At 37.7% G+C, this 23251-nt stretch overlaps 1 protein-coding gene across 1 annotated transcript in view; it reads right to left on the bottom strand.

Annotated features, from left to right (window-relative positions):
* The window catches only part of NRCAM (neuronal cell adhesion molecule), a 133291-nt gene that overhangs the window by 84638 nt on the left and 25402 nt on the right, over positions 1–23251 (bottom strand). The window contains 1 exon segment of the mRNA XM_042815729.1: positions 3757–3845. The gene's annotated coding sequence lies outside the window, so the exon portion shown is untranslated.

Raw genomic sequence — 23251 nt, 5'->3', positions numbered from 1 at the left:
GTATGAAGGTGTTTTGCTCTTTCAGTGTGAAGCTAATACATGGTGTTAAACTATCTAATCCTTACTTTCATATTTCTTGCTTCAGCTGACACCTTTTCTACTAGTCTCTTAAATTTTCACTGTTTGCTCTCACACAAGGTAGTAGTACTAAACTGAACAATCAGCCCTTGCTCAAAATAATTGAGCACATTATATATATATATTGTATTTATATATTATATATATATATTTATATATTATGTATATATATATGTAATGTACTCTATTTTGAGCAAGGGCTGATTATATATCAAATATAATATATATACATTATATATCATATATATATGAACAGCACAAAGATCCAACTGCAATACAAGACAGAGTTTCATTCCTGAGTGTCAGTCACAGCAAGGGAAGGACAGGGCAAGAACAAGTGCTTATGGATGTCAGAGGGAGCAGTAATGAAAGCACAGCCAGCAGACTGCAGAAAATTATGGTATTGCTCCAGCTGGTAATCGTGAGGTATTTGTCTTGAAAACTATGTCGAGTTTCAGATCCCTGAATAACAAAACACTGAGGAACCACAGAATGGCTTCGGTTGGAAGGGATCCCAACGATCACCAAGTTCCAACCCCCCCTGCCACAGGCAGGACCACCGATCTCCAGAAAAAGGAGAGATCTTTGAAGATCAGATGATGTGTATTTGCCAGATAGAGTTGCTGGGACAAGTAAAAAAAACATGCTGTTAATGTATCTGATGTATCCAAGCACCTAAAATTAGATGGAAAATATCCAGGTCTTGATAGCTGTTTGCTGTTTAACAGACAATCCTAGTGGCATGTTACTGAGTGCATATGCACCACTGAGATGCACTCAAATATGTTTTCAAGATCCTTCACTATTTCTCTTGCAGGAAGCTGAGAGCTCTGAGTGCTCTTTAGAGCAAAAACAGAACAAAGACTGGTTTAATATTTCTTGTCCTTTCTATACCTTCAACTTCCCATCCTCATTAAAATCATGTTAAAAATGTTTTTAAGGTTTTATTTATAAGTTCTTTGATTGTTTTCATGATTGCCACAAAAATCAACTCAAACTTGCAATAATGTACATAGCTCCATAATCATGAACAGAAGTTCTTACAAAAAGAAACCTACGCATCAACAACCGAGGTTTATGTATTTTCTTCACATGCTGTCCCATCTTAGCATACAGAAAAAAAAAAAAAGAAAAAAAACTTTACAAGAGAGCTAAAAAAAAAACCAGGAGCAGTCAATTTATTCTAACAAATTCATATAAGGAAACTTGAGATAGTAAGGCGAGAAAAAAAAAAAAGGCAAAACCAGTTTATATGAACTTCAATTACCTTAGAAAGCATACATATACTCCATTTTGGTCCTTATTTTTTGCATTTGTCAGTGGACCTTTTTATTAATAAGGACAGCAGGTAGGTTATATAAACAGTTCCTATATAAATGATGTTGACAGTAATAATGCTGCTGCCCACATCACATTAAACATTGCCAAGCATGAAAAACTTCAAGTATCCTTTTTTTAATCTTTTTAATATACACCACTGAAAAAAATTATGTTAGAATCCCGCAAGCTGGTCAAATCAAAATTGCCAATATTGTTTTAAATAAGTGTTGAACTGGGGAAGCACCAACCTCACAGAGTGGCTCTGCCAGCAGGACCTGCCATGACTCAGACTGAGGCTGAGCAAACAGACCAGCAAACTGTGTGCTCAGTGGATGACGAGAGAGCAGCAGATGTTGTTTATCCTGGCTTTCATAAGACTTTGACACTACCTTCCATCAGATCCTTATAGGCAAACTGATAAAGGACAGACTAGATAAGAGGACAGGGAGGATGAAAGCTGGGTGCACTGCTGGCCTCAATGGTTGGAATCAGCATGAGGTCCAGCTGGAAGCAAGTCACCACTGGCGTAGCCCCGGGGTTGACACTGGGGCCAGTGCTGTTCAACAATTTCATTAATGTCCAAGATAATGAGGCAAAGTGCACCCTTAACAAGTCTGCTGTTGCTACAGAACCAGTGAGAGCAGCTGAAACACCAACTGCTTGTAATGCCATGCAGGGTCAGTTGCTTCCTGATGCCCAAGACTCTAACCAATATATCAGCTATGTAAATACAGACTAAGACAACGTATTTGTTTCACCAGTCAAATTGCTGTGTTGTCCACTACAGTATCTATCTGCATCAATATATATTCCTCACTTCAGTGGATTTTTTTTGCCACTGCTCTAGTCAGTAGTCAAGCAGTAATGTTACCTCATCCATAAGACTCTAGGGGGGGAAAAAAAATAAAAAATCATCTTTTTACTTTCCTAATGTCTGTTCTGTTGCAATAAAGTATTGAAAATTTCGCTTTACAACTGTTGGAAAAATGAGAGGAACCAAGAAAACATCACAGAGGAAAGCTAGAACATCTCACAAGGAGCATGGACCTGTGCACTGACCCAATTAGACATTCAAACACTTGTCACTCTGGAGCTGGCTGGTTGTCACTCATCCAAGTAGCTCTGGGGGGCCATTGAATGGTGGCATTCCCTGACCCAGGAACTAGAGCCATGGAGGCAATGAGGGCACAGGGATAGGGTGCCAGGATCTTAGGGAGCGAAAGCAGCCAGCAGGAAAGCCAAAAGAACTTTAGAACTTCCTTAATTTGATTACCATCCAAAAAGCCTTTCAGAATCTTCAATGGTTATCTTTTATGCAGAGCAGTCTAGTTTCAAAACCCTACAGTAACAGTCCTCTTTACGCAAAGCAACATTTAACTCCTGAGTGACTAACACATAAACCATTTAACAAGAGATCTCTGAAGCAGAAAATCTTTGTTGGAAAGAAAGGATATACTAATGTTACTTTTAGAAACAAAACCAGCACGCAGTTTCAGCATCTACCCACTTTTCTGTTCTAAACCACGTACTGACACTGTCAGATGCTGTCAGCTTGAATACACAAATGAGGCTTAAAATACTGCAGCCATCCACGCCTACACACTTGAAGATAAAAGGTCTGTTCCAGTGTATACAATACCATATTCAAGACACAAAATCAGATTTTTTTTATTCAATAAATTCAAATACTAAAACACAGATGACTATTCAGCAGCTACTAGTAACTTCAAGTAAGGCTACCTTTGTTCTCGTGTGGAAAGACTTATGCATTTCAACTACAAGAGCAGGAAGGGGCTGAGATTGAGAAGAAAAAAATAAAAATAAAAAAAAATCAAAGCTTATTTCAGAAACTCCCAAAACTGGCATTTTAATCTTAGGAAAAAACTGCGAGACTGAAGAATTCAGAATATCCCTATCACCAAATATTTATAAATATTTATGACCCATGCTAGAAGTAAAATCTCTTTGGTACAAAAATACTTTAAGTCTCTCTTAAACTCTGTTTCTCAAACTGATTTGTTTACTAGATGGCTTGTCACGACACCTGTTCTCTCCAGCAGGGAATATCAGAGATGATTAAGCCTACCTTCAATTATGTGAAGCTGTGAAATAATTTAGCTGTTTTTCCAGTTAATATATTTGATTTGAGCAGTTCAGGTAAAAACTGTGCTGACATTTTAAAGTTTATATTATTTACAACCTGGTAACCCAAACAAACATGGAAAAGCAGCAAAACGCAGAGTGCATTATTTGACAACTCTGACAGTTCTTAAAAGAAACTTTAAACATAGAAACTCAATGTCAGTAGCTTTTTTCCTCTAAATTTAGAGATTAAAATTTGAAGGAAAAAGTTCTTACCTTACAGAAAAACTTCTAAGCAAGATGATCTGTGTATTTACTTTCCCTTCTCTCTGTTGTATAGCTGGTCTTTTGTCTTACTGCCTTGCCTGCAAAAAATGATGTAGAATCTGAATTATTACACAGGCCATTAATCACAATTGCTGTTAAAATATAACAAATACACCAGATATGTCCTCATAAAGGTGCAGTGCTAAATCCTGTATGGTTTATGTGACCTAAGTGAAATGTTATTTTACTAGCAGCTAAACCTATGTTGGTCTGAATGACAAATGGGAGGCATCAGGAACAAAAAAAGACAACAACAACTCCATAGCTTTCAAAATTATTTTTCTCATTTAGCTCTACAAAATAACACAGCTAGATCCATCAGCTCAAACCAGATCACCCATTGATGTATCCAATGTTTTCTGTATCTAGGTTTTCTCAGAATCCAGTGAAAAACACCACTGTTGCACAAAGGCTGACCAAGCTAGTAGGAAAGCCTAACCATACCCTCGTGAATTTCAGTAATCTAACTTAAGTCATACTGAGTACTCGCTTCAAGATCAAATGCTGCAGTGTTCTTCAGGATACAAATGTTCAAGCGTCTAAGACTCGAAGGTCACAGCAGCACCATCAGCAAGCTTCTACTTCAGGGAAAGTTTTGGTCACAGCTCTCGCCAGTGATCTGGGCTTACAGTTAATTTGTAAGCTGTTCTTTTGATCTCATGCATTCTAGGAGAATATCACAAGGCTTGGGTTGGAAGGGACCTCAAAGATCAACTAGTTCCAACCCCTCTACCATGTACAAAGATGCCACCCACTTGATGAAGGATGAGACAGTAAATCTCCCAAATTAAAAGTTCAACACAAGGAAAGAGAACACAGCAAGATAAAGCTTACTGTGAATTCAGATACAATCTTCCTCCTTTATTCATGAGAACTCTACAAGCAGCTCCAATCTTTGTTACTTCAATGCCCCATTTTAGATATATTTGAGCGTTTGTCAAGAAGAAGGTTGCTTATATTTCAGTTGTTAAGTATATATGGAGTAGAACTTTCAAGAGATCAAGGTTCAAAAACTACATTTTGAAAATGAGCCTCAAAAAATGTTGAACTGGGATTTTCCATTGTAGCTCTTTAGCTTAATTTGCAGATAAGCAATGTACTGTAAAGCTAAGTTTGAAACAAACACAGTCCTGATTTCAGTGAATTGGTGACGAAACAAAACACCAGAAGAAACAGACAAGTTTGAGTGCAGTGAAGCTACTCGGTATTTTATACAGCACACATTAAAATATAAACTATATCAGCTAAAAAGTTTATAATTTACTCTCAACAGCAGATCAGCATTATCCTGTACAATGAAATAGGAGAAAAATGCAAGAATTAGTGATCTGGTAATATCATTTTCCTGTCAATGTGATAATGCTGTCTAACAATTTCCTTCTGTGTATTTTCAAATCCAGATTATTTTTAAATCATTCTGTAACCCAGTAAAGTTTTAACTGTTGAGCAGACCTCTCTTGTATCTGTTCCTTCCAGTAGAAAAGAGCTCTCTTCTCATACACTGCTTTCTATTCTACTCTTTCTAATCAACTAGTTGTTCTTACATAATGAAGCACTGGGAAGAATACACTGTCTTTGTAACTTTTGAAGTTTGGTATCTATCCTTTATTTCATTGAGGTGAAAAATCACTTCATCGCCTTTCTCTTTACTTAAGCACTCAAATCCCTCCCTACTTTACACCCACATTTCCCACAGGGACCAGCTTGTCACATACTAACAGGACCTCAGTTAGCTGAAGTCAGCACTGAAACTGCATTCAGAACTGTGATGTGCAACTCCTAGTTGACCAAAACCCTTGAGTATGACCATAATCATACATATCCTTTCTATACAAAGATGATGGATGCATCTGTCCTGCCACTCACACTTCCTCCCAGCTGCTTTGTCTCACCAGATCACCCACATCTAAGGGAACAGTCCATCCTAGGGGCCACATCCGCAGAGCTGAGCTCACACAAGTTTTGGCTTTCCACCTCAGACAGTCCCTGCAAGTCAATGCATCCCCAAACACTCCCAGTGCCCCCACAGTGCTATGCTACAAACTCATGGATTTGGTGGACTGCCATGCAACTCCCTTGAGATGCTGTGAACTACAACACCAATTAGCTCTATATTAGGGACACAGACACATCATGGTACCCAGATGAAACTCAGATTACATTAGGTGATATATGGCCAGACTGTTTTATAAGAGACTTGCCAATTATCCTATCAGAACGACAGGAATTTGTCCCTGGTTGGCTGTTACCACCGGTGAAAACAGCTGTAGACACAAGGATTATGTTTAAAAGTTAAGCATGACAATAGGCTCAGGACTACTTGTGCATATGACTTCACATACAGAAAATGGATAACTAAGTATCTGGCTTCCAAAGAAAGAGGAGCACTTGTACCATAGCAGAGCAGTCACGAGTAAGACAGCATGAATGAAACAAGAAAGAAAAAAAAAAAAATCAAAGGGTTAAGAACATGGTGTAAAAACATTCTAAACTGTTTATATATATATATATATAAGTCTACAGATTGGGTGAAATAAGTTGAAGAAACTAATTTATCACTTATTGGGTGAAAGAAGAAATATAAAATATATCCTTTAATTCTACACATCAAATCAAAATCCTTACCATGTACTTACTCATTTAAAATTTTGTGAAAGAACTAAAATTTATATAGTTTAGATGTTTTTAAAGCAGTAAAACTAATAACCTTGATAGATTTTAGGTAAGTACAATTTAGAATGAGAAAGTATGCATTGCAATAAAAAAATATACAAAAAAAAGTTCAAATTCTGAAGAAATCAAAACATAAAAATTCCATTTTTATTTTATAATCAGATTGGCTGAATCATTTTAGATAAAATGTATTCCATATATTCATCAAAAGGTAGAACATTCTTATCTTCTTAACATAACCTTAAAAAAATAACAGTAAAATGGCACAATACACAGTTTTTTCCCCAAAACTAATACTACCTACACACATGTATATAATTCAGCTTTCTTTTATTTGACAACACTGTAGGAAAATATTTAACATAACACATTTTGAGGACCTGGAAAAACATTTGCTTTAAAATATAAAAAAATATAGAAAATATATTTAATGTATTTAAGCACTGGTTTATGCTATTCAGAACTGCAGAGATCTAGCATTCACCCTCATGTCGTTTCTTCTTTCAGAATTAAGGAGTGATGAGGAGCTCTCGGAAGAGGAGAAACTACCCTGGTGGTTGATGAGGACAGTGATTCATCTTTCTGTCATATCTACCTTATTTCTGGCAGTGTTCAACCCCAGATGATTCTGACAAAGTAATAATGGGAAAACAAAAAACAAAAAAAAAAACCCACATCCTGTAAATACACCAAAGATAACTGCTCAATTTTTCATTCTTCATAGATAAGTCTATACTAAATACCTATTCTAAAGCAAGTACTCCAGCCCGGATTGTATTAATATTTTTTCCAGCAATGTGTTCATTTTATACAAACTAGTTCAATATATTACAACAGTCAAAACAGAATTTATGTTTGTTCTCATCTTTAATATGTTCCAAAGTTGCAGCCTTCCTCAATGGAAATAAATTATAGAGTATTCATTTCAATTCTTAGACAGCTAATCAAAATTAAAGGTTTAAATAAGTTACACAGAATGGGTCTGTTCTTGCATCAGAAGTTTAAATTCCATTTCCCCACACTCCTGCTACTCAATAAATCTAGCTAACTGCTAGCAAGGTACACAGACCTCAACCACATAACAGATCAAGAAGAATCAGAATAGAAAAGGGAAATCAGCCATTACCTTGTGCATATAGCTATACAGACCTCCTCTTAATTTTTTTTTTTATCTTCTTTCTTTTGTTTTGTTAGTGGGAGATGGGGATTTGTAACACGCTCCCCTCCACATTGTAATCTTGACAAGAGTCTGCTGCTAAGCCCCACAGTCACAGCGCTGTGCAGAAGCACGCACAAAAAGCCCTTTCCAGCAGCCAATGGCTTTGTCCTCGACCTCCCATGCTTCTGTGTGATCAGCACAGGCTTTGTGGCCATACAAAGGGGGTTAAACATTTCCCTGTATTTATTTAAAAGCAGAGCTAAATCTGCTTAGCTGCATGAGCCTTTCAGTAAAATGATTCTCACTGTATCGGGGCATTTTTTCTGTTTAAGAGTAACTGGCCTCTTCTATCTATGAATATAAATCCATTTATATTTATATAAAACTGACAACAATTTTGATCTAGATCATGCCTTATGCAGAATTTCCTCCTAAATAACAGCTTGGGAATTCCCTTATTCCATTTCTCTTGTCCATCCTTTGGACTAGACGGCTTGCCAATAGGCAGTCCACTGCTCTCCACTGATATCAATAAATATACAGTAACAGGTGAAATTCCTTGAGAAAGAAAGCATACACATACCAGGAAACACAGCAAAATGTGTTAGAAGGAGGCCACCAACTTCACCAATCTCTGGACCACCTCTGCTTTCCAAGGAACCACCCTGGAGCAATGCTGGTTATAGAACAGTGCCTGTTACCAACTGCTAAAGAAAGAACCTTTTAAAAAGTTTCTAAGTCTAGTTAAAATTTAAAATGTTTCTAACTTCAAGAGAGTTGCAGCTTTTCTAGGGAGCAGCCTTGGAATCCTGTCAGCATTTATTAGCACCAGCATTAGCTCCGAACAATAACTTCATCTGCTCCTTTGAAACCTACTCCGATTTCAAGACTTGCTTAGAACAATGCTTTCCTTCACAAAAGCACAATCTCTACAGAAGAATTTACTTCAAAGCAATTTGCCAGTAAGGTTTGTAACAGCTACAACCACCTGAACACCTAAACGTAATGAAATAAAATCAGAGTATCTTAATTGAGTTCCCACTTCAGGCACGTCCCATGCTTCTGGAGATATAAAGAACTCTGCTGAGAAGGCAAAACCTTGGAAAAACAGAAGTTACAGTTACAGGCAATTTGGTTTTGATGTGAAGGTTTGTCATCAGATAATACAGTGCTCATTAGGCAAGACCATTCAAAGTTGTTTAAGAGTAATTGGCTCCTTTGCCATTTGAAGACATCGCTTTTTAATTGCACATTTACAACTGTATATTCTAATGAAAACAGCTGGAGTGAAACTGTAAATAATAAACTACTTACTACGCCACAAACAAGTTGCAATGTTATTTGCATTTAGTATTATTTAACTGTAGTAAAAGATCACTATTTACATACCTTCAGTCATTCCTCCCAAAAATGAAGCCCCAAATGAAAAAGGCAACTTCTCTTACTGAGTAGCGTAACTGTTTGCTCCCCTCCGCTTTTGACAGCGCACTTCATCAAAAACAGCTAAAATCTAACTGACTGAACAGACATTCTCTTTTTAACTAGGTTTTAGCAGAAGTTATTTTCTTAATTTTTAGAGCTGAATGATGAAGGGGCAGGTCTGATTTTGTTGTCTGATTGACCAAGTCTAATCAGAATTATTTCTGCACACTGCTTCACTACAGCTGTAGCCCCATTAAACACTAAATGTTCTGGAGGCCCATTCCCTTTCAGCTTCCCACTGTGATTCGTACTCTTCAGACAGCAGCTACTCAGTGGGCTACTCAAAACACTAACAAAATGGAGATGCTATATTTAATGGTAAGCTCAAAACCCACAGCAAAAATCTGTCACTTGTCTTTGTCAGGATGGCAGCTATGAAAACAGATTCTTTAAGGTGGAGACTTAAAAAGAACCCTATGAACTGGTTTTCTTACCCCACAATACATTTTTATTATGAGAAAGCTTTCAGCCATAACAGCAAGTTTTTTCTTTGACAGAAATTATCGTGTATGCCTCTAAAAATGCTCACTGATTTACATACATTTTTCAGTAATCATAATATTACCCATGGCATCTTGTTTTACATCTTATTACCATTTTAGTCTCAGGAAGCCTTTAAGCTAATATAGCCATTAGGAATGTCTTACTGAACAATTTACATGTTAACAAAGCTACTTTTTAACCTATTGAACTCTTTAAGCTAAAAATATGTGCATATGCAGTGCACAATTCCTTGTTTTGAGACCCACTGTTGAAAAGATAAAAGAAAAAAATAGATCCCAGAAAACATTAAGCAACATTAAGATGATGCTGACTTCTCATCTATTTCCCTTTTCATGCATTTTTGGTTTTTCCCTTCCAAATGGCCTTTCAAGACATATGATAATACTAAGGAAAAAAAAAAAACACACAAATTCTTTCTAAGGTTACAGTCATACCAAAGTTTAGCTAGTGTTAATACTCAGCTGAGCTCTTCAAGTAGCTTGGTAGTTAACCTTGTCCTAGCATTTAAAAGAAATGGGGTCTAAAACTCTAGAAAGATAGAATGGTTCAGCAGCACCATGCGTGGGGCGTGTGATCCCAAGATGGTTAACCTAACTGCCAAAGTTAAACAAGGCATGTCTGAAATACTGCAGGAAGAGAAGGAGCAGTAGATTTGAATAATCTAATATCAAACAATCTAAGCCTAAAGATAGAAGAAGCATGCTGACATAACAAAGCTATCCGGCTATGTCAAAACATAGAATGAATGTTAACTGCTATCTGCACACCCAACTCTCCAAAAGCATTCCAAATACTTGGGATGGGAGACGAATTCTGAAGAGTGACTTGTAAGTGTTAAGTGCTAGTATGAAACCAAGATCCCTCAATACACAAAACGGCAAAATGTTTTCACAACGCTCAACACAGACAGACAGCAAAAATTAATTACTTTGTGTCAAAATTAAGTCAATATAAAAAATGTAGTACTGGAAATACATAGGGAATGCAGACACTAAACTAAGACAAAAGGGCTAAAACTATTCTATGACTCTATGACTTCACTGAAGTTGTTGAAGAGAGACTTTTCCCACACGTACAGCATTTAAGCTGTTTAGCACACAGAGCTGTTGTCAAGGAGAGCAAGATTTCCCAGCAGTGACTCCAGACTGAGAAGAGTCCTCTTCAAACAACTCAAGGTTCATTCACTTTATTATTTTAGCAGCTATAGCACATACAGCTTGGCATTGTCAGAGACACAAGTGAATGGCCTTCTTTTCCTCCTTTCATATTACATTTGATGAGGCTGTTACACAGTGAGGTTCACAGAATTAAGATTTTCTCCAGCATTATTCTCTCTTTTTTTCCATGAGTGAACTGCTTTTCCCTTCCTTTGTGCACAAGAGTATCCCTGACCACTGGATGCCTAAGGCCATTTGAACACAGGGACCACTGAGACACACTACACATATAGACAAACATGCAGCTTGTAAGCCCCAGGACAGGAAAATTTGTCAGCACACAGAAAACCTCTCATAGCATCAGCAACACAATCGATTAGCTGATGGCACACTGCAATGATGGGAGAAATCACTGAAATACTAAACTTAAATTACCAAAAGATTGAATGAAGCCAGAGTGAGAGAATGGAAAGAGAATAAAAAGAGGATGATTACAGCCAAAAGACAATAATTAGAATCTTGGTTCTAGGAAGGAAAAAATACATGCAATGGCTGCTCCAAAAGTATTGCCTCCTCTTTTATTCTGTTGACCCACAATGTCAGAGGCAGATGTTGGTGTATGACAGTAGAGGCTGAACCTTCCCACCAACATTCCATTCCATTTTGTTTCCATGCAGTAGATGACAGCAGAAAGAAAGTCTGTCTAAAAAGCGTCTGACATGGAAGCACATATGAAGCAAAGGCACCATATGGAAGAAATGGTTCCCGCTGACATTCATATATGTTTGCAGAACATTTATAGAGACCGAACAGTGGATTTGAGCACAGCGGGTGTTATGTTTCAGCAGTGCTGACGGTGGGTCTATGCTCAAGGGAAAGGAAAGAAAAGGAACATACTAAATCATATTTTATTGCAAAAATCTTTTCAGGGTGTTTCAACTTTCCAAAGGCTTCTCTTGGTATAAAGGACATTATTTCAACTTCTGCCTGCAACGTATATACATATTAATGCCCAAAGAGGGAGGTGGCTGGAACAGGACCAAATTTCAGTTCCTCTGTCCGATCACATTTGCCACCATACCCAGGAGCAACTAACTCAGTAGTGTCTCTAATTTGACTTGAGGCCCTGGAGCTGTTTTCCCTTCCTGAAACAGTTGGAACAAATTTAGCAGCTCTCTGCTCAAAGCACAACGGCATCTTGACTGGCACCTAGAAACTAAGTTTATCCACCTGAGTCTCCCAAGGACTGCTCTCAATAGGTTCTCACAGAGAATGCCTACCATAGGAAAGGACTGGGCTCTCAGGCACTGACACAGCACAGTTCTCTCTATAACCACAACTGGAGAAAGACTGCATGGCAGCATTTGTTCCTTTACATAAAGCAGGACTAAACCTTCAGCATTTTCTCCTTGGTGGCATGGCTTCTGCACGGAGGCAGAAGATACCATCTTTCCCCTTTCCTCATTTCTATAGAATAATAGATCAAATACGGACACACACAAAAATGAGTTTAAAACAACAACAAAAACATGATAAGTTGTTATCTTCATGGTTTTTCCCAATCTCACACATTTTGTCAAATGATTCCTTCCAGACCAAGGAAAGCCAAAGAGTCTTCATAAGAAAATGATTTCTGCACAAGTCTGTTTTGCTAGTATCAAAGAAACCAACTGTTAAAAGAAGTCTCAAAAATAAAACTGGAAACTTGCAACAAAATTCATCAGAAGTATTATTTTTCTTTCTATTAAATACATACTCAGAAGATGAAAGTAAACTACTTAGAAGTTGTGCTTTAACATCTGCTACGCCATTAAAGTGATGTTCTTTACAGAACAGCAAGTCAAAAAGAGAGTCACTGTCTTCCCACCTCAGAGGGCAATGGGATACTGTGAGGATTTTTTGTTTTCTTTTCTAGAGCTGGACCCCAGGGAGCAAGCAGGAGACACTTCATACCCCTTTCACAGCAGCTTGAGAAGGAAGGAATGATCTTGCCCCTCAGAGGCTCGAGCTGCCAACTGTTCCAGTCAGTTATCTGCAATTTGCCTCCCACTCAGCAAAGCTGCTTTGGATCTGGCTCAGCATGACTGCAGAGAGCCGGAGCAGCTGGAAGGGCAGCCCTGCTGCAGCTCTATGCCCCAGCAGGCACAGCTCCTTGGATGTGCTCCTGAAGCAAGGGAGTTCCTCCACAGGAACACAGCCCCCTCCTTTCACTAGGAGAGCATGATGTGAGCTCACAAGTACTATTATTATCGTGGGGGATCCGTAAGTTACTTAGCTTTTCATTTGGAGGAGGAGGAATATCATTTACATATAATTTCTTTATTTAAGTACAGCCCATTTTAAGCACTTTTTGACTACCAAATCGTATACCATGTATAGAATTGTAAAATAGCTACCTGACATACAAACTCAGCGTGCTCTCCATATATAGAACGGGTTTTACTTGCACAAGAGAGGCTGCAGCCCTAGCTTCTAAAACCTGGGAATCAATGCATTTCCAGCAGTTTGCGAAGGTAACAAACGCAGAATGTTTCTCTTCAGAAGGGCAGATCTCACATGCATGTAACAAATGCAGCCGTAAGGTTCAGAGATTGATGAGCTTATAAAATATACAGTAATCAAATAATACTACATGTGGACTTTGTTTCTTCCCTTCGAGGGGCTTTTAAGGGCATGACTAAAATTGATGCATTATTGATCCAATATATAACATCACTCACTATCATGATATAGAACTGATCTGTGAATGGTCTGTTAAACTTTAACATCCATTGATCATACGCTCCCCTAATTTACTTTCTTACCAGCACTGAACACCTCTTCCCATTAGTAAAACTCCCAGTTCCAATGAGTTATGCTAGCCCTTCTCTCCAATGATCTTCACCTATTTCTCTAACTGGACTGAGAAAGTCAGCCTTTGATGACATCAAATTATTTTAACTCTTTTGGTTTGTATATATAAACGAATGATTCATCTTTCCCTGAAGTCACACCCTGATGGGGATGTTACCTCATCATCAGACCTGGCCACAGCTAGACTTGTGGCACAGGGCCACATTTTAACCTACCATTTGAAAACGTGAAGATTTAGCATTGCATTTTACTCGGGGACCATTTTCTTGCCTCCTAAAGTAACAGAAAATCCCATCAAAATGGAGGAAAAAATAAGATGTTCTTGAAAATAGGTTTATCCACTTCAGAAACCAGGAAGGTGTTGGCATTGTTAACAAGCATATTTTACCATTTTTGCTGACAGAGGGTTTTCATTTACTTACCTTAATGCATTGTATCAGAAATATGTCCAGATAGAAAATGCTATTACATATCTTCACAGACCAGATTTCAAACAGACATTAAGTTGTAGGTAAGATTACATACTGCAAAGAGAAGGGGGAAATTCACAGAACTACTTAATGTCCACATAAAGAGCTGCTCCCTCACCCCATACTCCCCCCCCCTTAAAATTTTTTTTTTTTTTTTTTTTTTTTTTTGCAACATATTCGAGTTATTTTACTCCATTTTTAGGCAGCACCACCGATCGGTGTCTTTCAGTGAATAAAACAGAGGACCATAACAATAAAAGAATACTTTGGTTCAGGAGCTGTGCTGCGCAAAAGTCTATGTTATGGTAAATCCAAAGTCTTACTGGAATTCTGCCAGTATAGCCTATTCCAAATTATGAATCAGTCTCAAAGAATAGAAAACATTCTGTATTGACATCTGATTATTCAGGTAGGTCATTTTTGACTCAGTGAATCTTCTTTTAGTGAATCTTCTAAATCCAGACTTTCTACAGGTACGTAAGCAAGCATATATTTACTAAGTTTTAAAAATAAAGGTCCACTTCATTCCTACGTTGCAGTGGTACTGTTCTGCAAGTGGAAATCAAATTATTTTTTCACTGTTGTTACAGACTGTCTAGAATAATCCATCAGCACAGCCAGTGTTTGTATGCATTCACAGTTCCTCCTTATCAGGAAAGTAATAATACTTGGGCCACAAGCACCACTGGCAGAAAATTTTAAATTGATACTTTCACTCTCAAAATTCTAAAAAAAAAAAAAAAGCAAGAGATTATGTGCATAGTGTTAACAAAGCCAAATCCAATGCAGGAAATAGCATTCAAACAGTCTCAAGGAAGGAAAAAAAGAAAATAAAATAGTGGCTAGAAGTTACTTGAAAGGACTTTTACACACATATCAATCGAGGTTAACACAGAGAGCTACTACTACACTTTGAAGGACTGAGTTTTAAAAACACACAGCAAGTTAAAGCTATGGTGTCATTAAATATTTAATGTTATTTTGACTTTAAACACTGACAAGAAGTCTGTTTTCTCAAAATAAAACATTAAAGAGCATTTGAACTTTTTTTGAGATCGAGATTCAAGTTTAAAGCACTCAGTGCAAAACTTTCAACTTCCAGATTCCTGAAAACATTTAAAAAGTTCTGCTTTCCTGACAGCTCAACACTATAAAGATATCTTCGAGTTTATAAAAACAACAAAAAAGAAAATCACTCAAAATATAGTTGATTACACAGCTATAGAAAAACTGATGGCTTTTAAGTTGTTTTTCATCATTTAAGGCAATTTCTGTTTTATATTTAAAGAACCTCACACTGGGGATAGTTTCATTATAAATCCACTCAGACTACTTGGCTGTTTTTACAAAGACCCCAACAGTCTCAATGTAAACAGATCAAAGATGCTGAACTTGGAGTAATTCTGGCGACATTAAACAGAGTAAAAGTGCCAGTCAGTTGTTGGAAAAAAATATATATTGTGCCATCCCACCTGCGTTAGGATAGTTAATTCAGATGTTCACAATAAGATACTATTTGAAGGCCAATTAAATTCATTTATTTGCAAAAGGAAAATTAAAAACTCTCAATAATATAGATTTAAATATAAGATTATTTTACAAAGCTTTTTTATTGGCAGCTTCAATGCACCATTCAACAATGCATAGTCAAATAGCAGCTCTTATTTTACACAGCATATTGAGAGATGAAATGACTTAGGGCTATGAAGAAGCAGCAGATGATATATTCCAGTATGACAATTACACAAGCTTCAAGAGACAAAAAAAAACCTCAAGCAATGACAACGTCATGGTAACAGATGCTCATTCCTCTCTCTGTTCTGCATAGTCCTATTAGGCATATCTGGCTCTGGTTTGGGTCTCCTTTCCAGTACTCAATGCCCTGACCCTGAGCTCCCAGTCTACCATTCAAATCAGGCGCTTATTAATTATCAATGGTGGCCAGAATATAACACATGCTCTTCTATTTATTTATTTTTTTAATAAAAAAAGCAAACACTGCAATGTATCTGTATTACGAAGCATTTTTTGCTGAACATCTGTCAGTCTAAATTAGTCTCCCTTTCAAGAACTTCTGTTGCATCCACTGAAGTCTTTGCAAAGTACATCCTCTCCCTTATTACTCATCAGAAGCAAGCAACTAATGCATCTGGATGTATGCAGCTAATTCAGGAACCCAGGTATGAAAACTGAGAAAAGAGCCAGGCTGACTGGCTGGTAACAAAACAGTCTGCAGCGCTGTATGTTCAAAATGGCAATAAAATATCTGCATTTGCTTGTGCGTGTATTTTAGCACCAAGTATGTATATTGATAGCATCTGTTAAAGCTACAGGGCATTGAAATAGTTCTCACCTGCAGAGGTGAGCTACCCACAGAAGCCACCTGGCTCCTCTAGCAAGAAGCCAAACACCAGACGATGAAGAAACTAAACCCCACATTCCTGTGCCCACAATGCCCGTGGCTTGTTTTTGCCCTAGGAGGAAGAGAGGAACACAAACAAAAACAGACTTTTATAAGAGCTGATTTTTGGCTACGAGGCCAGAAAACCCAACGAGCTGTTGTGAGGCAGTGAGTACCAGGTGCTGTGCCCTCCTACAGGCTGGGCAGTACTAACAGGACCCTGCCATGACACTGTGCCATCACCAGGCCCAGGGTGGGTCTGCAGAGCATGCAGCACTGGGGCTTTCCACCCCATCCCATACTTCAACAAATATGAAAGTTTTAAGTTACTAAAGCGCAAAAAGGTCTACCCCAGAATACTCAGAAGCCCACTGGTAGGTATTTGGACACAGAAACCAGGTCTTTCGTGCTAGAAATGGCAGGGAAGTCAGGCCTACGATGCCACTGAGTTTTTGCAAACATTTATCGGGAGGTTTTGATACTTAATGCTATGGCTGTGCTTGCCAGCTTCTTGTAAGGGCACTTCCCCCACCACCCAATTCCATGTATATTTCATAAACGGCATATGGCAGAACAAAGTGTTATCCTATATCCATATCAATAATTAAAAATCAAGTTTTCCAGAAGCAATTTTATCCCTGCCCCCTGTGTAAACATGATTTATTACATCAACTTCAGCATGCCTTACCATATAATGATTACAGTGCACATTATTATAAGACTAAAGCTTGCAAATTTATTTTAATGTTTCTACTGAATTCTTAATTTTGCAAGTTTAGGTCCTTCAGCAAAACCTTCATACTATGATTTCAGAACAAAATTTGGAGATAAAAACTTCCTTTTATGGCATAATTCTAAATAACCACAGCTTTGACACAAGTTGGAAAATTCGGGTCTGCTACAGTTAGCTCAGCATTAATTATCTAAAGGGAAGAAGCCTCAAAAAGCAAATGTCATTTTGCCAAAAAAAAAAAAAAAAAAAAAGAGGAGACAACTTATGCTTTTGCAGTGGATTATACATACAGAATTAATTACAACCCTACAATTTTGGAGTCAGCCTTCAAAGCTATATAAAGTATACCGTTCAGAAGCATCTTTCAGTCCAGGGATAGGACACGTACAAAAAGTTGTTCTTCTTGCCCTGCTGCTCCTTAACTAAGGGTCACACTCTCCACAAATCAAGCTTTAGTTTTCCAGTTCCTTGGGGTTTCTTCTGTGGTCACCCACATGCTCCTGGCTTTACTCTTATCTGTTTCACTCTTCCTTTCCCTCCTCCAAATCTGTGCACATAAACAAGCTTCCAGCATTTCAGGCTAACACTTTTCTCCCCATTCTTCAGCTTTACAGTGCTGATCCCTTTGTCAAATCTCACACTGAACACATGTGTAATGCTAGCAGTATAAGCAGGGACTTAATAAAGCCCCAAGCTGCCAGACCACCCAGACTGTTTATTAGCTTACTACATAGCTTTCATAGGTTACCTCAACTAGATTTTTAGAATTATTCTTCACTTGAATGCTGCTTGCATTGGACAGCATTAATAAGACTGCCTTAGTCTGGTTCTCTCAACAGTCCTTTAACACCATCTCAGGCAGCCCTTGTACTCTCAAATACTCTCTCTTTCTCCCATACACACAGTATGCCTATCCAAGAACATCCTATGGAGTTGCACCACAGTCTTCATGTTATATCAAATACTTTGAACTAAAACTTCTTTGCCTCTTCACAAAAACATCAATTGATTTACACCACAGGATGACTACATACGGCTCAGAGGAGACCCAGAGTCAGGGCACAAGAGGAGGCAGACCCTAGCAGTGCTTAATCAGTCACTTGATGCAGTTCTGACTTCATCACTTCCACTTTTAAGAACCACAGGAGGAAGAGCTATGTACTGAGCTGGAGCAGCACAGAGTTGGCTCAGAGAGCTTGGCAATGTCTGGGCTGGTCAGAACGAGCAATACTTAACACTCGTCTCAGTCTCCCACATCCTTTGGAAGCATGCAATTCAGGAATGCAAAAAGAACATCAGGAAACAGACGATTTTTTACTACAAACATATCCAGCAGCCCCTAAAACGACTGGGATTCTCAGGGCCTGAGCCTCAAAGCCACCGAAGAGCCCCAGCCCCATCTGTCCTTCTCAGAGCCTTGCAGGAAGCCTGGCAGCAAGGAGCAGCCTCCCTCAGCTACAGGGGAACATAACAGTGTCAGCATGAAGAGCTCTGCATTCAAAAGCAGCACATTGGAAGTAAAATTAGCTCCAAGTGCTAGATCGTGACTTGGCATCTAATCATTACACAACCTACATGATTCACTAAATAGAGAACTCCCAAGTGGCTGACCTTAACAAAAGCAAGCCTCCGCCATATACCCATGGTGAGATATTTTTCAGAAAGAACCCTGCCATACACACTCTTCAGCAAAGCCAGATTGTTGCAGGCATTCATTTTATGTTAGATTTAATAGATCATAATTAGACACTGAAGTATATGACTCCTTCAATTCTGTGATAAACTCATTCTTTAAGAAAGACACTTGAATATTTGATGGTTTAAGCCTAGAGAGTATTTAAAATATTTGAATGTCATTGCAGCTTTGGATAAATGGAGGTTTGTATTTTAAATACATGTTGCTATAATTGTTTCCTTTATTTCTGGTTTTGCATAAATTTTAAGAAAAATCAGCATAAACATTTTAACTCAGCTGGAGAAGTCTGCAGTTTGAGAATTTCCCACTACTTTTAGCTTATCTATGCGAGTTCTAACAACACAGTAGGTTAAGAGGCATTTCAACCCAATCAACAGCAATTTTTGTTTTGTTTGAAAATATTAAAACCTAAACAGAACACTGTGTGTTCCTACAGCTTTGAAACTGATATTTCAGCTTTCCTACAGAGCATACAGAAGACTTTTCATAAAAAGACAACCAAAATCTAATATTAAAAAAGTTTTGAGTGGGAGAACAAGACATGCTGACCGCTGATTCAAGTTCTCATGTTTATATTAGCAAGTTCTAAAAGCTTCACAGCCAATCCCACAGACACTCCACTTGTCTTAGCCTTTCTTTCTCAGTCTTCTGACCATCTTGCCTTTGTTCTCTCTGTCCTCTATGCAGCTGCCCACTGATCACTCTGTCTCCAGGGAGAGGCTGTCTTCCACATATTCCTGACAGTTTCCTCTGCCAGTCTCCTGCAGAGTACACAGTTGAACTAAGACTACATGATAAGAGCTTGAGTAATTCATAGAAAGTGAACGATTTGTAAATTGCTGCTGGTGCAAATGTATCCATATAATGCACTCTCATAATGAATTGATTATTTAAACAATGTAATAAGCAGACAGGATTAAATATTCTTAATGCTAATTGTTTTAAACATTCCTTTTAAGAAATTTAGTGAGAAACTACAAAACAACTGTTTAAATTTCTGTCATTAAAAGAAGGTAATACAGAAATGTGGCAAATTGACAACAGTAATCTCAATTCCTCTGAAATATGAACTTTCAGAAGTGTATTTTGCATCATGCTCATTTGAGAAAAAGCTCTTTAGATAAGTGTAAAAAGGTAGCTGAGTATGCCTCTCCTTACACCTTGACTAAATTCTGCTTTTCTCTGTGCTCAGAAAATAATTTATGAGTCAGATACTAGAAAGCAACAGAGGTTTAAAGCTCCTTGAAAGCTCATGTGGGGGGAAATGGAGAAATTGACTTAAGTTAATCAAACAACATCTGACAATTGACCAAATATCACTGATTGCTAGAAAGTATAATGAACTAAATTACAATCCTGTTGCAGGCAGAAGTAATTTAATTGAAGACAGGCAGCTAATGAGGCCTTCCAAAGCAATACATGCTAGCACAAGGCATAAACAGATCAAATCAAATTTAATGGCTATTAAATCAATTGAAAATGATGTAAGGAAAACAGCTTTTAATACAGTATATTCTCTCAGTATATTGGGAATCATTATTTCAAACTGAGGCTTTATCACTATTCTCCTTTACACTAAAAATGCTGAAGTCAGTACTCAGATATCATGGATGCTTTTCTTCCCTGCATTAAAGAAATAAAATAAAATTACAGTATTTCACAATACATTACTTTTCAAAGACTTAAGCGTAGCACAGCAAGAAATTAAAAGTGCATACTTAAGCTCAAGCAGTGATGCAAGTCAATTGAAATCTTGCCAGTTAAAGACATCAAAACTTTGTGCTCAGGTGCCATTAAAAAGACACTAAGGATCTTCCAAAATCTGTATCTATGACATGGATCATCTCTCTGACGATACACAAAAGTCCTTACAAGGTCTTTCCTGAAGAAACTTACATGAGGTAATGCATTTACCATAAGAAAGAAAAGTGGCAGAGAGTCTCAAGAACTTTCTCAATCTGATTTAACACTTATCTGAAATCTATAGTAACAAAGGCTTGATATATTCTGACAAAAGAGCTTGTATTTGCAGGGCGGAAGAATCTCTACATCCTGGTATTAGACTAAGGAAAGTTTCTCATGCCATCATTCAATTTCAGCACTATATGAACTACCCTGTATGCATACTTGATCTTCACAGCCCACTGCTGTAAAGCAGCATTGCCTGGCAAGCATCAGGATGACAAAGGACGTTCCAACAAATAGAGGTCACCCACTGCTTTCCATAAATCATCTTGGACTTCATTGATTACTTTAACAAAGGTAGTTCACATTTGCCTGTCTTGCACTGAAAAAAAAAAAAAAAAAAAAAAAAAAAAAAAAAAAACAATGACAACTCAGTATTACTGAGAAAGCTAAATAGCTTTGTAGTCATCAGCCTAATAAACAGGAGAGGAAAAAAAATTCAGTTGTTCATGGGTGCTTACTGAAGAAATTAAGATGCCTATCAAACACACAAATTATAGTCCCAAATGCTGAGGTTATACAGAAGCATGGAGAGAAACATGAAAGGAAGTCATGAGAATCACTGCGGAGCCTTACACCCAAGTTCTGCTTTCCGCTTCTTCCCATACAATAAACAAGAATGTTTTAAATTATTATGGAGCAAAAAACGCACCCTAAAACACCATATCTTTTTCTAAAGTGTTCTCATGTTTAACCTTCAGTTACAAGTTCATTTCTCAATGTTTTCTACTACATTTTTCAGCTACCTTTCTCCATCTAAAATGGATAGTAGAAAATGATTCAGCATCCAAAAACCTGTGGAGACCTCAATAATGTTATGTGTATTAACACCATCATAAAATCTTGTTTCTTTTTTCCTCTGCTCCTGGTCTTTATGAGCTTTTGTTCTTTATAATAACATTTAGGCTGTGCTCAGCACCAACACGCCTCAGATAATAGCATTACCTCACAAAGCACAGACAGCACAGCTACATCTGAAGCAACTCAGGTGCAAGAAACCTCCATCAACACAGAGCCGGGTGCTGATCTCAACTGCAGCAGCAGAGACAAGCTGGCCTCTTCTCAAGCCTGTGCTGATGCTTCCAGCCCCAGGTATGCCCCAGGTCAATTTACAGCAGTGTAAATTTTCATACTGCGCTGCTTTACATACAAACCAGCCTGTCAGATACCAGAGAAGAAAAGCACAACTCTGCTTCCCTATGTTAGTCCCAGAACAGCTAGCTGGGCACAAACATGAAAAAAACACAAACAGGAAAAAAGAAACAAAACACCCAACACTTGTTCTCTGTAAGAGCAGTTTGCAATGACCGTACAAATAAACAAAAAATATCAAGGTATTGGTATACCAATACCATGTTACCAGTCAATAGTAAACTCTGGACATTTGAGGGTGTTAAGATTTTAGGATTGAATTTTAGGTATAGGTTCCTGCCTTAGCAGAAAAAAAAAAGAAAAAAAAAAAAGAAAGAAAAAAACAGCAATTAGATATCGATGAGGGAATAGCCTAAGAACGTATGGTCTAAAAAGCTGATTCTAATGAAAAACTAGTAATCTTGTAAAAAAAAAAAAAAAAAAAGAAAAAAAATCATAGAAGACAGGTTAACTCACCAGGAAAGGAACAGAGAGGGACTTTTTTACTTGACAGTCTCTTGGTAATAACTATCAGATCTACAGCAGGAATAATGGATAATATTTTCCAACTGGAATCTGCATGATTCACTGCCCATCTCAAATTCACAAAGCTCTGCCTCACCAGACCAAGTCCCATCTGAGCCAAATGTTAAGCCAAGAGAATCTATTCCTGGGTGGTTAAAGAACAAGGGAGGCCTTGTGAAGAGGCTTCTTCTCATAAGTTTCCTTCTTCAACAGCAATTCCAACAACTGCTCACAGATGGTAAACTGCTAAAATACATCCTGTCTAACTTAAATAAGTGACATGACACAGGAAACAATCCATTGAGTGTAGGAAAGTGGTCAAGAAGAAATTCCACAGGACTGTTTTGGAACAGAACCAAATGAAACAGTGATTTCCTCCCAATTGAATTTCTACATGTTCAGGAAGGAGAGACTTGTAAGTTCCTCCTAGCCAGAATTCAAAAGCCAGACCCCTCTTATGCACTTGTGTTTTATGAGATAACTGGTATGGTAAATTAATCTCTTTCTACAAACACATTTAGTCAATCAACACAAAAGTTTATCATCACTGCAAGAGTATAAGATTGGCCTTGAAGTTAATGTAAAGATTAAACATTATTTTTACCTGCATTTGAGCTCATAGCTGAGTTCAGAAGATGGACGTTATGCATGAGATTTAAAAAAAAAAAAAAAAAAAAAAAAAAAAAAAAAAAAAA

The sequence above is a fragment of the Centrocercus urophasianus genome, unplaced genomic scaffold, assembly GCF_019232065.1.
Source record: "Centrocercus urophasianus isolate 14NV4802_14NV808 unplaced genomic scaffold, USGS_Curo_1.0 seq_15, whole genome shotgun sequence".
NCBI classification, from domain to species: domain Eukaryota; kingdom Metazoa; phylum Chordata; class Aves; order Galliformes; family Phasianidae; genus Centrocercus; species Centrocercus urophasianus.
This window is presented reverse-complemented; position numbering and strand designations above follow the sequence as displayed.